Raw genomic sequence first — 16,165 nt, 5'->3', positions numbered from 1 at the left:
AGTGGAATAATGGAGAATTATTGCCAAAGTGGTTCTATGAAGTCTCTGTCAGGCACTTAAGTATGATCTGCAGAGTATCACTATAGATGTAGATGTAGATATGTTTCCTTACTTTCGTTTCCTCATGCAATTTTATTCCATAAAAATTCATTTTTCCCAAGACATAAATCTTCAGTAATTTCAATGTTATTGGTATCATTTTCGTCTTTTAGGTTCGGAATCTCTGCTAACTCAAGAACATCACTTACTTTACTGACAACACTTGCAAGATCTACTTCCCCATCTTTATGTTAATCATTTGGTATGTAGTCCGAATCTTCACCGCTGAAATCGCTGAAGTCACCAGATTCTTCCAATACCTGTACTTGAAGTATTTCTTCATCTGTAAATTTTCTGTTAGACATGTTGTAAGACTAGCCGCTAAAATGTATTATAGCTACCAAATGTCATTAAAGAATGGAGCATTACATTGAAGGCATGTATGGTCAAGAGTGAACTATAAACGAAGGATAAATAAAAAAATGAAATTAGTGAGAGATGAGGCTCAGGTATTAATGCATGAATATTTTTAAAAAGCAATTTACTCATTAAAAACGATATAAAATCTTAGAAAATTTAACAGACCTACTAAGAAGACTGCCTACACTACGTTTGTCCGTCCTCTATTAGAATACTGCTGCGCGGTGTGGGATCCTTACCAGGTAGGACTGATGGAGTACATTGAAGAAGTTCCAAAAAAAGAAGCACTTTTTGTATTATCGCGAAATATGGGAGAGAGTGTCACAGAAATATACAGGATTTGGGATGGAAATCATTAAAAGAAAGGCGTTTTTCGTTGCGACGGAATCTTCTCACGAAATTCCAATCTCCAACTTTCTCCTCCAAATGCGATAAAAATTTTGTTGACACCGACGTACAAAGGGCGGAACGATCACCTTGATAAAATAAGGGAAATCAGAGATCATAAGGAAAGATATAGGTGTTCATTCTTTCTTCGTGCTATACGAGGGTGGAATTATAGAGAATTGTGAAGGTGGTTCGATGAACACCCTGCCAGGCACTTAAATGTAATTTGCAGAGTATCCATGTAGATGTAGTAGATGCAATGGAAAACACCGGAAAGAATAACGACAGTATTGTGAAAAGGATAGATTGCTTCTCACCACGTACATGTGAGTCGCAGACAGGCGAAACATAATGACTGATATGTATTTAAGCTTCTGGCGAAAAGGCCTTCTTCAACTTAGAAAAGAAACACACACACACACATTCACGCAAACACAACTCACACAGACATGACGATTGTCTCTGGCCACTGAGTCTGTTGTCAGTGGTCAGAGACAGTGGTCCTGTGCGTGAGCCGTACTTGTGTGTATTTGTCTGTGTTTGTGTATTATCTACTTTAGAAGAAGGCCTTTTAGCCGAAAGCTTAAATGTATAGTAACCTTTTTGTTGTGCATCTGTGACAGTCAACATCTCCTCTCTATAGTGAGTAGCAATCTATACCTTTAAAAATATTCTCATTATAAAATCTTTTTGCTTATCATTTATAGGAGCAAAACATGATGCTACGGGAATAGCTAAATGATGAAATTGGAGTACAAATATTTACTGTTAACAAAAAGAAAATGTAACATAATGAGTCTCGGTGGCTTATCTTAGGTGTTTTAGCATTAACATCGAATGATTCAGCGGGCCATCCGAGGTACGAAAGAGTGCTTGAGTGTTCGTCGAAGCAGGAACGTAGGCGCTTAGCTCTGTGAACACGGTTGTCGTCAGCTTGGAAGACTGCAATTTCCGCAGAACAGTCATCATGAAAATGTAGAAGAAAACAACAGAAACTGATCACCAAGAATATTGAAACAAGCATACTCGTTTATGCTGACGGTAAACCGATTGAATGCGTGCGAGCTAGTTTTTGGAACCCCCCACTCCACTACTCACAGGACTCCCTCCGGCCTCAACTATACTCTCTACACCACTACACATAACGGATTATAGACGTCACTACACCGTCGGTGCGATCGATACCTTGTCTCATTTGAAAGTAGACAAAATCGCTAGTCGTCGGATCACTCTACACGCTTTTTCCAGTTTCTGGTTTATTGAAGGCCCATTCAAGATGTGCAGCTGTGAGAAATGGTCCTTTGCGAGGCACACAGCGCTGATTATACACTGTTTACACTGAAGAGCCAAAGAAACTGGTACACCTGCCTAATATCGTGTAGGACCCCTGCGAGCACACAGCAGTGCCGCAACACGACGTGGCTTGAATTCGACTATGAGTGTTTCTGCAGACACGCTGCAGCAATTCTGGACGTGTGGGGTGTCCCATTGTCCTGCTGGAATTACCGAAGTCCGCCAGAATGCACAATGAACACTAATGGATGGATGTAATCACACAGGATGCTTGCGTACGTATCACCTGTCAAAGTCGTATCTAGACGTATCAGGGTCCCATATCATTCCAACTGCAGACGCCCCACACCATTACAGAGCCTCTACCAGCTTGAACAGTCCTCTGCTGACGTGCAGCTCCATGGATTCATGAGGTTGTCTCCAGACATCAACAGTCCAATGTCGGTATTGACGGGCACAAGCGAGGCATAAAGATTTGTGTCGTGCGGTCATCAAGGGTACACGAGTGGGCCTTCGGCTCCGAAAGCTAATATCGATGATGTTTAGTTGAATGGTTCGCACGCTGACACTTGTTGATGGTCGAGCATTGAAATCTGCAGCAATTTGCAGAAGGATTGCATTTCTGTCACTTTGAACGATTCCCTTCAGTCGTCGTTGGTCCCAGACACTTATTGTGTTATATAGGCTTAGCCGTCTGCAGCCCTGTATTCTGTCTGCTTGTTTACATGTATCTGTATTTGAATGCGCATGCCTATACCAGTTTCTTTGGCGCTTCGGTGTACATTCAATGCAGTTTACTTTGCAATGTTCTCTTAGAAACTGGTTTATATGAGCCTACATTCATTGACAGCACCAGTTCCTGTCGAGCTTGAACAGGTCGCCATTGACATTTGCCTGAAGCGACTTAGAGAAGTCATGGAAAACATAAATCAAGATGGCTGGACGCGGGTTTGAACTGCCATCCTCCCGAATGCGAGTCCAGTGTGCTAACCACAGCGCCACCAAGCTCGGTCTTTATTTGTCTCACGAACTATACGGTATATTCACGAAAATGAACTAGCTTAAAATCCCTACGTTAGCTCTACTATAACGCACATTTCCTCTCTTGTCCAAAAGCTAGTCATATTGTTCTGTGCGTGGTATATAACCTTCATTATCCGTGAACATGTAAAAATCACACCAAATCGAACATTTCACTCCTGACAGACAGCACTCTTATATTTACAAAACATCTAATATTACAGAAAATATTTCTTCTAAAAATAAAAAAAAGAAGAAGAAAATGGACACAGTGGGGCGCAAACCCTCAATTCACTGTTACATTACGTGGGGCCCCTAATAATTACTCTACGCTCAAACTCTGCAATTAGTGATCTTTTATTTTATGATACGGTTTTCTAAAGTCTTTAAGTGCAGACATGTTGTTAGCTGAAATTTCATTATAACACTTTCATAACACGCGCGTGTTCTCAGATACGACAGTAAATTGGGCCAATTTCATTGACGTGTGATCATGTAAATGTCTAAACACGTTAGCTGCTTTCTGTCATTCTGTCACTTCTCCACGTCGAGCAGTCTTACTGTGCTCATTCTATATAACCGACTGGCACTTACACAGCACGACACTGGCATGACTTCGGTCAGTGGTGGAGGATTACGTGGCCGCTATTAGTTCTATGCCACATACAGCTCTCCAATGCGACCGGTATGCTCCATCATGGGGTTGACAAATATTTTGTCCGGTGAGTGTACCCCAATAACAAAAATAAAATGTTACAAGGCACATAACAAGAAAGCTTCTGAAATGTGGAAGCAGGGAGATTAAAGTTTAACGTCTCATCAGCGATACGGCCAGCAGGAGTAAATAAGGAAGATCACGGTTTAATGTCGTGCTGACAACGAGTTCACTAGCGACGGAGCACAAGACCATCTGGGAATCAGTTTAATTGATTTATTGAAGTGTGGGAACAGGTTTCCAGAAGAGGAAATGAACAGAGGCTCTTCCCGTATGCTAATGGGTTCAAATGGCTCTGAGCACTATGGGACTCAACATCTGAGTTCATCAGTCCCTAGAACTTAGAACTACTTAAACCTAACTAACCTAACGACATTACACACATCCATGCCCGAGATAGGATTCGAACCTGCGACCGTAGCGGTCGCGCGGTGCCAGACTGAAGCGCCTAGAACCGCTCGGCCACTCCGGTCGGCCCCGTCTGCTACTTTAGTGTGCTTTATGGAACGCTTCACAACTTTTATAAGAGACACTTTCACGTATTCCACCACATACAACAACTTTATTACTCTTCAACTAGTTTCGACAATTTACGTCATCGGCAGACTTTCGAAGCTGGTGACGTGTTTACTTATGTATGCTAAGGGCCTGAAGTCTCTGTAACCAACTTTACAGCCACTGCTGCTACTACTACTATTACTACTACTTTCACCATCGGCATACTATCACTCCTAAGCAACGCCTTCCTTTAACACTCACAGAGGTCACTCACTAAGAGCTGTATTGATATGATACAGAGGGGTCGAAACGGAGGATATCTAGGGAGTTCGGGCACATCGTTTTCTATCGAGGTTACACCAATCCATTGAGCAAGTGGCAGATGGCAAGAATCCAGATTGCTAATTGGACGATCCCTAGAGGAGCTTCAGCATGGTCTGAAGGAAGGCGGCGCACGCTGGAAGATGGCGCCTTTGTGAGGCCCTGCGAGGTCTTAAGGACGCGGCGCCGCGGTCCAATTTCACGGCTGGCTCGCGCCACGACCTGATTCGCCCCTGATCGCTCGCGTGCCGAATTCTCAGAGTTCGCGAGCCTTCCTCACCGCTGAAACAGAAAATCGTGAGTCCCACCAAACGCAGAATCTAAAGTTTCTCCTGACTAAAACTTTTGCATGCAGATTTGAGCGCCTTTGTAATACATATTATATAAAAATGTCACTTTTATTTTTGTTCGAATACAAAACCATCGACGCGAGACGTAGTTTTCGTTGAAGGGGACTGTAGGTTCTTTTGATTAAGAAACCGTACCCATATTCTTGATCAGTGGTTCAAGGAAATCAGAAGAACGTAAATCAGTGTGTCTACATAGGAATTTGAATCATCACACTCCTCGGTGGAACGTTATTTCAATTCTGAGATTACTATGCATATCGGAACGTTTTAATCTCTGTCCAGTACTAGATGAAAAGCAATGAGATATTAATGTTTCCGTGGCATGAGGCACCTGAATTGCGAGATCCTACGGGGATCGTCGTGATACCTTCATCTTTTAGAATTCTCTTTCTTGTATACTAACAGGGGGTGAAAATCCTGCTTCTTAGCTGTCTACAAGTCATATAGTTTTTCTTACATCTACGTGTACATACATACTCCGCAAGCCACCACTTGGTGCGTGACGGAGGTTAATCTTTTACCACTGCTAGTCAATTCATTTCCTGTTACACTCTCAAATAGGGCGAGAAAAAAAACAACTCTCTATGTGCCTCGTTACCAGATAAAATTTCTCTTATCTTCGTGGTTCGTACATGAGATGTTACGTTTGCAACAGTAGAATCGTCCGGCATTAATCTTAAAATGTCGGTTCTGTAAATTTTCTCAGTACTGTTTCGTGATATGAGCCAGAGATACGCTCAGCCGAAATTTTTCAAAGGAACTAACGGTGTTCAGAAACGACATATTAAATTCAGTTGGTGATGGCGTGTTTGTTGCTGCTAGAAGTAGTCTATCTTGAAGCGAAATTGAGGTGGATAGTTCCTGTGAGTTAGTGTGGGCAGAAGTTATACGTGACAACAAGAATAAATCAATAATTGTTTTGTTTTACCGACTTCCCGACTTATATGATACAGTTGCTGAACAGTTCAAAGGAGACATGAGTCTCATATAATATAGGTACACCGCTCATACAATTATACTTGGTGGTGACTTCAATCTACGCAGGGTATATTGGCGAAAATACACGTTTAAAGTCAGCGGATACTTAAAACATAGTCTGAAATTGTACTAAATGCTTTCTCCGAAAATTATTTTGAACAATTAGTTCAGGACCTCACTGCGATAACATACTCGACAGTTTAGCATCGTATAATTCCGAGCAAATAGCGAGCGTTACGACGGATAAAGGGATTAGTGATCACAAGGTCAGTGTAACAACACTGAATATCGTAACATCCATGCTCACCAAAAATAAAAGCAAAATACCGGTATATCTATTTGTAAAGGAGAAAAAGGGCGCTTGACGCCTTCCTAATAGACTGCCCCCATTCCTTCCGAACTAACTATGAAAGAATAGATCAGATGTGCTTAAATTCAAAGAAATAGCATCGACAGTAATGGAGAGGTTACCAAATAAATTAATAAGAAGCATAACTGGGACCTAAAATCACGAAGGACGTATGCGACCATGTTGATAAATATGTGCAGTCTGCAAAATGCTGAACAGGTCGCCGAGGGAAAAGTAATTTACTGATTCCAAGCTGACTTTATTATTCCAGTACTACGCGTTTCGCACATTGTCATCATCAGATATCATGGAACATCATGTTGCACATGAATAAAAAAGTTACATGTTGTGGTAGTTCAAATGGTTCCAATGGCTCTGAGCACTATGGGACTTAACTTCTGAGGTCATCAGTCCCCTAGAAGTTAGAACTACTAAAACCTAACTGACCTAAGGACATCACACACATCCATGCTCGAGGCAGGATTCGAACCTGCTACCGTAGCTGTCGCGCGATTCCAAACTGAAGCGCCTAGAACCGCTCGGCCACTCCGGCCGGCTTTGTAGTAGTACACTCTGTTTATGACCATTACTACTACAACAAGTAACTTTTGCGTATATGTGCAAAATGACGTTCCAGGGTATTTGTCGACGGCAATGTCAGAAACGCATAATACTGGAATAATAAAGTCACATTCCATGCAGTCAATGACTTTTTCCTCAGCGATCTATTCAGAATTTTGCAGGCTGCGCATACGAGACGGAATTGATTCTCCATGGTACAAAAAACAGGTGAGAACACTGTTGTACACTCCTGGAAATGGAAAAAAGAACACATTGACACCGGTGTGTCAGACCCACCCACACTGTTGCTCCTGGGGTATCGGCGAGGACCATTCGCAACCGTCTCCATGAAGCTGGGCTACGGTCCCGTACACCGTTAGGCCGTCTTCCGCTCACGCCCCAACATCGTGCAGCCCGCCTCCAGTGGTGTCGCGACAGGCGTGAATGGAGAGACGAATGGAGACGTGTCGTCTTCAGCGATGAGAGTCGCTTCTGCCTTGGTGCCAATGATGGTCGTATGCGTCTTTGGCGCCGTGCAGGTGAGCGCCACAATCAGGATTGCATTCGACCGAGGCACACAGGGCCAACACCCGGCATCATGGTGTGGGGAGCGATCTCCTACACTGGCCGTACACCTCTGGTGATCGTCGAGGGGACACTGAATAGTTCTACCATTCCTAGACCGGCAAGGGAACTTGCTGTTCCAACAGGACAATGCACGTCCGCATGTATCCCGTGCCACCCAACGTTCTCTAGAAGGTGTAAGTCAACTACCCTGGCCAGCAAGATCTCCGGATCTGTCTCCCATTGAGCATATTTGGGACTGGATGAAGCGTCGTCTCACGCGGTCTGCACGTCCAGCACGAACGCTGGTCCAACTGAGGCGCCAGGTGGAAATGGCATGGCAAGCCGTTCCACAGGACTACATCCAGCATCTCTACGATCGTCTCCATGGGAGAATAGCAGCCTGCATTGCTGCGAATGATGGATATACACTGTACTAGTGCCGACATTGTGCATACTCTGTTGCCTGTGTCTATGTGCCTGTGGTTCTGTCAGTGTGATCATGTGATGTATCTGACACCAGGAATGTGTCAATAAAGTTTCCCCTTCCTGGGACAATGAATTCACGGTGTTCTTATTTCAATTTCCAGGAGTGTATAAAGAACGAGAAAAGCATGACAAAAAAGCACACAAAATCCCCAAGTAGGTGCAGTTCTACAGATGTTCGAAATTTAGCCTGAGCTTCAGTTCGAGATGCTTTTAATAGTTTCCACAGTGAATGTCATTGACGTCGATTTGGAATAGGATTTTGGAACATACTGTGTTCGAATATTATGAATTACCTCGAGGAAAACGACCTGTTGACAACCAGTCAGCAAGGAATCAGAAAATATTGTTCGTGCAAAGCACAACTAAGTCTTTATTTTAATGATGTAATGAGTGCTACGGGCTGGAGGTCTCAAATTGATTCTATATTTTTAGATTTCCACAAGCGGCTTCTAATCATATTGTGTGCCTATGATGTATAGTCTCATTTGTACGACAGGGTTGATGATTTCCTGACAGAAATGTCACAGTTCATAGTAACTGAAGGAAGGACATCGAGTAAAACAGTGGTACTATATGAGATTCTCTACTGAAATGTTAGAGGTCCTCTGATGTTCCTAACCTCAATAAATGACGTAGAAGATGTAAGTAGCCTGTTCATATGTTTGTATGTTGGCAGCGCTATAGACTGTATTAATATCGCTGACGGCAGTCTGCGCTGTCGGTAAGAGACTCTGTGGTTGCAAGGACTAGCGGTTAGCAGTTAGCAAGCGGACGGTATGCACATGTGTCCTTCATGGAGGCTCAGTGTTGGTAGGACATGCATTCTAAAATGAGGCTGGATGTAGTTGGCAATGTTTGGGTAATGGAATTATTGACAACTATGTAATTTTTGGAACTGTATGTCAGATGAATAAGGTAAAATCTGCTAAATACATTGTTTGCTCTTCAACATTGTCTTTATTTTGGTGAGCATATGCCTCCTAGTAGTTAGAGCCTACAGTAGTTAGAATCCTTTTATTTAGCTTGTTGTTGTTGTAGCTTGCTGTATTTCATGTTATGAAGATTTTCTGTGAGGTAAGTGACTTATGAAAAGTACGAATTATTGTTAGGATTTCTTCCAATTCAGGGCCATTTTTTTGTGTTAATTATTTGAAGCCATGTTGTCAATGTATAGCGGTCAGATTGCTTTGGGCTTGTATATTGGGGGCAATAAATGAATAACTTAAGTTTGAGTTGTCTTTGTCAGGGAATATTCTGTAAGTCAATGTTTGAAATGATAAAAAAAGTAAACACTAGGAAGTTTCAAAGACTGTCTGAGCAGCCCTCTTAGTTACCTTGCAGCTGTTACTGACATTAACCATCTATTAAATTCATCAGATAATCAGAACAAATTGCAAAATTACTTAAATGAGATACCCGTTTGGAGCAAAATTTGATAATTGACCATAGATAATGAAAAGTGTGAGGTCATCCATGTGTGTACTAAAATTCGTTAAATTTCTGTTACATGATAAATGAGACACATCTGACGGCTGCCAGTTCAAGTAAACAATGAAGAATTATTGTTATAAGCAACTTAAATTGGAACAGTCACATAGATAACATGTGAGGAAGCAAACCAAAACTCCATTTTATTGCCGGAACACTTAGAAGATGCAACTGCTCTACTAAAGAGTCTGCCAACACCACACTTTTCCGTCCTCTCCTGAAGTACTGCTTTGGGGTGTGGGATCCGCATCAGTTGTGACTGTTGTAAAACATAGAAAACATTCAAAGAAGGGCTTTTTGTAGTATCATTTAGTAGGGGTGATAGTGTCATGGTTGTGATACATGAATTTGGGGTGACAATAAAACAGAAGCGTTTTCATTACTTCAGGATCTTCTCGGGAAATTTCAGTCACTGACTTTCTCCTCCAATGACAAAAATATTCTATTAGCACTCAGCTGCATAGGAAGAAACGATCATTATGATAAAATAAGAGGATCGGAGCTCGTACTGATAGATTTAAATGCTTGTTTCTTACACATACCGTTTGAGAGTGGAATGGTACAGAAATAGTATGAAAGTGTTCTGATGAATCCTCTGGCAGGCACTTAAGAGTGATTTGCAGAGTAATCATGTAGATGTAGACTGTGAATAGAACGTCGTCTTCTCTCCAGGGATTGAGTTCACAAAGAGTCTCCATAAAACTTGCCTTTTGATCAAACCTACTGGTAACAAATCTAGCAACCCCAGTAAACTGAAGTCAACGGTTTGCCTTCTCTACCACTGTCCTTCCGTGTTCGATCCATGTCATTTCGCTTTGTAACGTTACGTCTTTTTAATCGAGGTGACCATGTCAAACAGTGACTACTAATGTCGTATTCAAACTTTACATGATTATTTTTGCTACTCATCTACATTAGCTCAATATTTTTCAATATTTAGAGTAAGCTGCCATTTGTCACAACAACTACAACTATTGTCTAAAGGCCGGTTCCCATTAGGGCTGCTGCACGGCAAAACTGCCCCGCAGGGCGTTGGTTGCCATGGAAACGCCATAAGCGGCGCGGCACAGCCGGCTCTGCGTCGCGGTATGCCCGTGTCTAACCGCTGCCGCTGACGCGCGGTAGGTCCCCGCCGCCAACCACGGAAATGTGTTGAGCGCGACGTCAGGCACACAACCCTGGCCACACGAACTTCCGCCGAAGCGCTGGCGCGGACGCGGCGGAAGCTATGAAATACTTATCATCCGATTAAAAAAAAATGGTTCTTCTACATCTCACAGCCTGATATCTTCTCTCAATAAAGGACAGAATTTCTTTTGATTATTTGTCGTGGTTACTTGTATCGCATTTATGTCCTCTTACAAAACATTTAAACTAAAACTCGAATCAGCTGAACACGAAAACTCTCAACTACGCTCTGCAGATATTACATTTACATTCAACTCATCCTGATTGACAATACACACACACATAAACAGATATGAAGGGAACAGAATGCACAGACTTTAGTTTTCAGCATATACTTCTTTAGGTTGACAACGTGTAGATAAACAAACCAAATAAGAAGAGATATTAATTGAACACACACTAGTTACGACTCTAAATCAGTTTTTGGTAAAATATCCGCAGCCAGTGACAGGAATAATTCTGAGCCACACCAATTACCGTAAAGAACGCGAAAATATCCGAGAAAAAAGTTTGTGACTTGAAAATGTGCTTATGTCTCGTAAGTGATTTTATAGTGCGAGCCACAGCCTTGGGACCAAATGAGAGAAAACGCAGATGCCAGACGAAAATTTGATTAACTGTTAGTAACCATTTATTACTTAAAAATAGGACCTGAACTGTTTCATAATCTACAAATACTACAAAGATTCCACTAGAAGTTTCTTAAACTGAAAAACGAAAAGCATCTAGAACAAACAAGATATATCACAGGAAGAAAATGGAATTTGTTGTTTACAAAATGAAAATTTCTGTGGTTGCTGCAGGTGATGGCCACGTAAACAAACTTCTTATTAATTTTTTCGTTTTGCCTTAAGACATTTTGTTTATATCAATACATAAAATACTTTATAATTACGTTACTAACAGCCGATTGCCATTTACTCTTTCCAACATCGCTGAAACAATCTTTACAGTCAGGAAGTATAGCCTTTGATAAGTCGATTTCTTTTACCGAAATGTTTTACATCCCTGATCGAATCTTTGTGTCAAACACATTGGCATGAATTACCAAATATAGTATTCTATCAATCGTTTTCAATACGCTTAAAGTCTCACTGACTTCAGTCTTGCAAGTAGTTGTGAAGGACCAGTCATAATAATTGGTTTCAAAGCTACCACTTATAGGGGTTATAATCCAATTGCCGATTTGATATTTGGTTGCGAAAATACTATATTTATTTTTTGATTAACCTGCTTTCCCCGACACAAACGGTAATTAGAAATAGTCTCATACGATGTTAGAGCATCCTTTAATACGCCTGAGAATGAGCACATGATACCTGAGCGGAAAAGATTCCACTGCACAAAAAACGTTTGGCAGCATACACTACTATACATATGCCACCAATGGCTTCCACCAGTTTGACAATTGCCAGTGCATTCGAAAGTCATGGATACTACGTAACCAGTTATTGGTTGTTGTTTCATGAAGAAATACACGTCTTATGGAAAACGCTACAAATGGCAGAGTGGCCAAAACAATAATTGAACTTTATCATTTGCTGAAAGTCGCCATCAAAAAACTGCTTTCAAATTGTAACTTTTCCCTAACATAAGGCTGTTTGTAGAGATTAATAGAGATGCATACACAAATACATTTGATCCATTAATAGTGACTGGGCCAAATATCTCACGAAATATGCATCAAACAAAAAAAAAAAAAACTACAAAGAACGAAGCTCGTCTAGCTTAAAGGGGGAAACCACATGGCGCTATGGTTGGCCCGCTAGATGGCGCTGCCATAGGTCAAACGGATATCAACTGCGATTTTTAAAAATAGGAACACCCATTTTTTATTGCATATTCGTGTAGTACGTTAAGAAATATGAATGTTTTAGTCGGGCAACTTTTTTCGCTTAGTGATAGATGGCGCTGTAATAGTCACAAACGTATAAGTACGTGGTATCACGTAACATTCCGCCAGTGCGGGCGGTATTTGCTTCGTGATACATTACCCGTGTTAAAATGGACCGTTTACCAATTGCGGAAAAGGTCAATATCGTGTCGATATATGGCTATTGTGATCATAATGCCCAACGGGCGTGTGTTATGTATGCTGCTCGGTATCCTGGACGACATCATCCAAGTGTCCGGACCGTTCGCCGGATTGTTAAGTTATTTAAGGTAACAGGAAGTGTTAAGCCACATGTGAAACGTCAACCATGACATGCAACAAATGATGATGCCCAAGTAGGTGTCTTAGCCGCTGTCGAGGCTAATCCGCACATCAGTAACTGACAAATTGCGCGAGAATCGGGAATCTCAAAAACATCGGTGTTGAGAATGCTACATCAACATCGATTGCACCCGTACCGTATTTCTATACACCAGGAATTGAATGGCGACGACTTTGAACGTCGTGTACAATTCTGCCAGTGGGCACAAGAGAAATTACGGGACGATGGCAGATTTTTTGCACGCGTTCTATTTAGCGACGAAGCGTCATTCACCAACAGCTGTAACGTAAACCGACATAATATGCACTATTCGGCAACGGAAAATCCACGATGGCTGCGACGAGTGGGACATCACCGACCTTGGCGGGTTAACTTATGATACGGCATTATGGGAGGAAGGATAATTGGCTCCCATTTTATCGATGGCAATCTAAATGGTGCAATGTAGGCTGATTTCCTATGTAATGTTCTACCGTTGTTAATACAAGATGTTTCGCTGCGATGTACTTACAACATGGTGGATATCCGGCACATAGCTAGCGTGCGGTTGAAGCGGTATTGAATAGCATATTTCATGACAGGTGGATTGCTCGTCGAAGTACCATACCATGGCCCGTACGTTTACCGGATCTGACGTCACCGGATTTCTTTCTATGGGGAAAGTTGAAGGATATTTGCGATCGTGATCCACCGACAACGCCCGACAACATGCGTCAGCGCATTGTCGATGCATGTGGGAACATAACGGAAGGCGGACTACTCGCTGTTGAGAGGAACGTCGTTACACGTATTGCCAAATGCATTTAGCTTGACGGACATCATTTTGAGCATTTGCTGCATTAATGTGGTATTTACAGGTAATCACGCTGTAACAGCATGCGTTCTCAGAAATGATAAGTTCACAAAGGTACATGTATCACATTGGAACAACCGAATTAAAATGTTCAAACGTACCTACGTTCGGTATTTTAATTTAGAAAACCTACCTGTTACCAACTGTTCCTCTAAAATTGTGAGCCATATGTTTGTGACTATTACAGCGCCATCTATCACAAAGAGAAAAAAGTGTTCCAACTAAAACATTCATATTTCTTTACGTACTACACGAATATGTAGTAAAAATGTGGGTTCCTATTTAGAAAAAACGTAGTTGATATCCGTTTGAGCCATGGCAGCGCCATCTAGCAGGCCAACCATAGCGCCATCTGGTTTCCCCCTTCAAGCTAGACAAGTTTCGTTGTTTGTAGTTTTTTCGTTTGACGCTTATTTTGTGATATATTTGGCCCAGTCACGATAAATGGACCACCCTGTATATGCTAGAGGCTATATTAAACAAATATTCTGATAATATATACGAAAATGACCTACCTAATGAAAAGTAATGTTATTTGCTGTTGGGCTGCATTAACAAGAAATACAATTCGTCTGTTTGTTGATATAGTGCTCCACAGAGGTCTATCCTGTTTAGGTCTCTTCATCTCTACGTGACTAATGCGTCCTACATCCATTCTAATCTGCTTACCGTTGGCAAGCATTGGCCTCTCTCCGCAGTTTAGCCCCCATTACCAAACTGACGATTCCTTGATACCTTATACTATGTATAATATGTCCTGTCAACTAACTCCTCTTGTAGACAAGTCGTCCCATAATTTCCTCTTCCTCCTATATTTAATTCAGTGCCTCTTCTTTAGTTATACGATCTTACACGCCTGGAAATTGAAATAAGAACACCGTGAATTCATTGTCCCAGGAAGGGGAAACTTTATTGACACATTCCTGGGGTCAGATACATCACATGATCACACTGACAGAACCACAGGCACATAGACACAGGCAACAGAGCATGCACAATGTCGGCACTAGTACAGTGTATATCCGCCTTTCGCAGCAATGCAGGCTGCTATTCTCCCATGGAGACGATCGTAGAGATGCTGGATGTAGTCCTGTGGAACGGCTTGCCATGCCATTTCCACCTGGCGCCCCAGTTGGACCAGCGTTCGTGCTGGACGTGCAGACCGCGTGAGACGACGCTTCATCCAGTCCCAAACATGCTCAATGGGGGACAGATCCGGAGATCTTGCTGGCCAGGGTAGTTGACTTACACCTTCTAGAGCACGTTGGGTGGCACGGGATACATGCGGACGTGCATTGTCCTGTTGGAACAGCAAGTTCCCTTGCCGGTCTAGGAATGGTAGACCGATGGGTTCGATGACGGTTTGGATGTACCGTGCACTATTCAGTGTCCCCTCGACGTGCACCAGAGGTGTACGGCCAGTGTAGAAGATCGCTCCCCACACCATGATGCCGAGTGTTGGGCCTGTGTGCCTCAGTCGTATGCAGTCCTGATTGTGGCGCTCACCTGCACGGCGCCAAACACGCATACGACCATCATTGGCACCAAGGCAGAAGCGACTCTCATCGCTGAAGACGACACGTCTCCATTCGTCCCTTCATTCACGCCTGTCGCGACACCACTGGAGGCGGGCTGCACGATGTTGGGGCGTGAGCGGAAGACGGCCTAACGGTGTGCGGGACCGTAGCCCAGCTTCATGGAGACGGTTGCGAATGGTCCTCGCCGATACCCCAGGAGCAACAGTGTCCCTAATTTGCTGGGAAGTGGCGGTGCGGTCCCCTACGGCACTGCGTAGGATCCTACGGTCTTGGCGTGCATCCGTGCGTCGCTGCGGTCCGGTCCCAGGTCGACGGGCACGTGCGCCTTCCGCCGACCACTTGCGACAACATCGATGTACTGTGGAGACCTCACGCCAGACATGTTGAGCAATTCGGCGGTACGTCCACCCGGCCTCCCGCATGCCCACTATATGCCCACGCTCAAAGTCCGTCAACTGCACATACGATTCACGTCCACGCTGTCGCGGCATGCTACCAGTGTTAAAGACTGCGATGGAGCTCCGTATGCCACGGCAAACTGGCTGACACTGACGGCGGCGGTGCACAAATGCTGCGCAGCTAGCGCCATTCGACGGCCAACACCGCGGTTCCTGGTGTGTCTGCTGTGCCGTGCGTGTGATCATTGCTTGTACAGCCCTCTCGCAGTGTCCGGAGCAAGTATGGTGGGTCTGACACACCGGTGTCAATGTGTTCTTTTTTCCATTTCCAGGAGTGTATTATCTAATCTTCAGCATTCGTATCTATCACCACGTTTTGAATAGGCCATTGTCTTCTTGTCAGAATTGTTCATCGTCCACGTTTCATTTACTAACAAGGCTACACTCCACTCAAATACCTTTGTAAAATATTACTCAATCATTAAAATTTATATTCATTT

Source organism: Schistocerca gregaria, chromosome 1 (assembly GCF_023897955.1).
Source record: "Schistocerca gregaria isolate iqSchGreg1 chromosome 1, iqSchGreg1.2, whole genome shotgun sequence".
Lineage (NCBI taxonomy): Eukaryota > Metazoa > Arthropoda > Insecta > Orthoptera > Acrididae > Schistocerca > Schistocerca gregaria.
Note: the sequence above shows the minus strand (reverse complement) of the source record.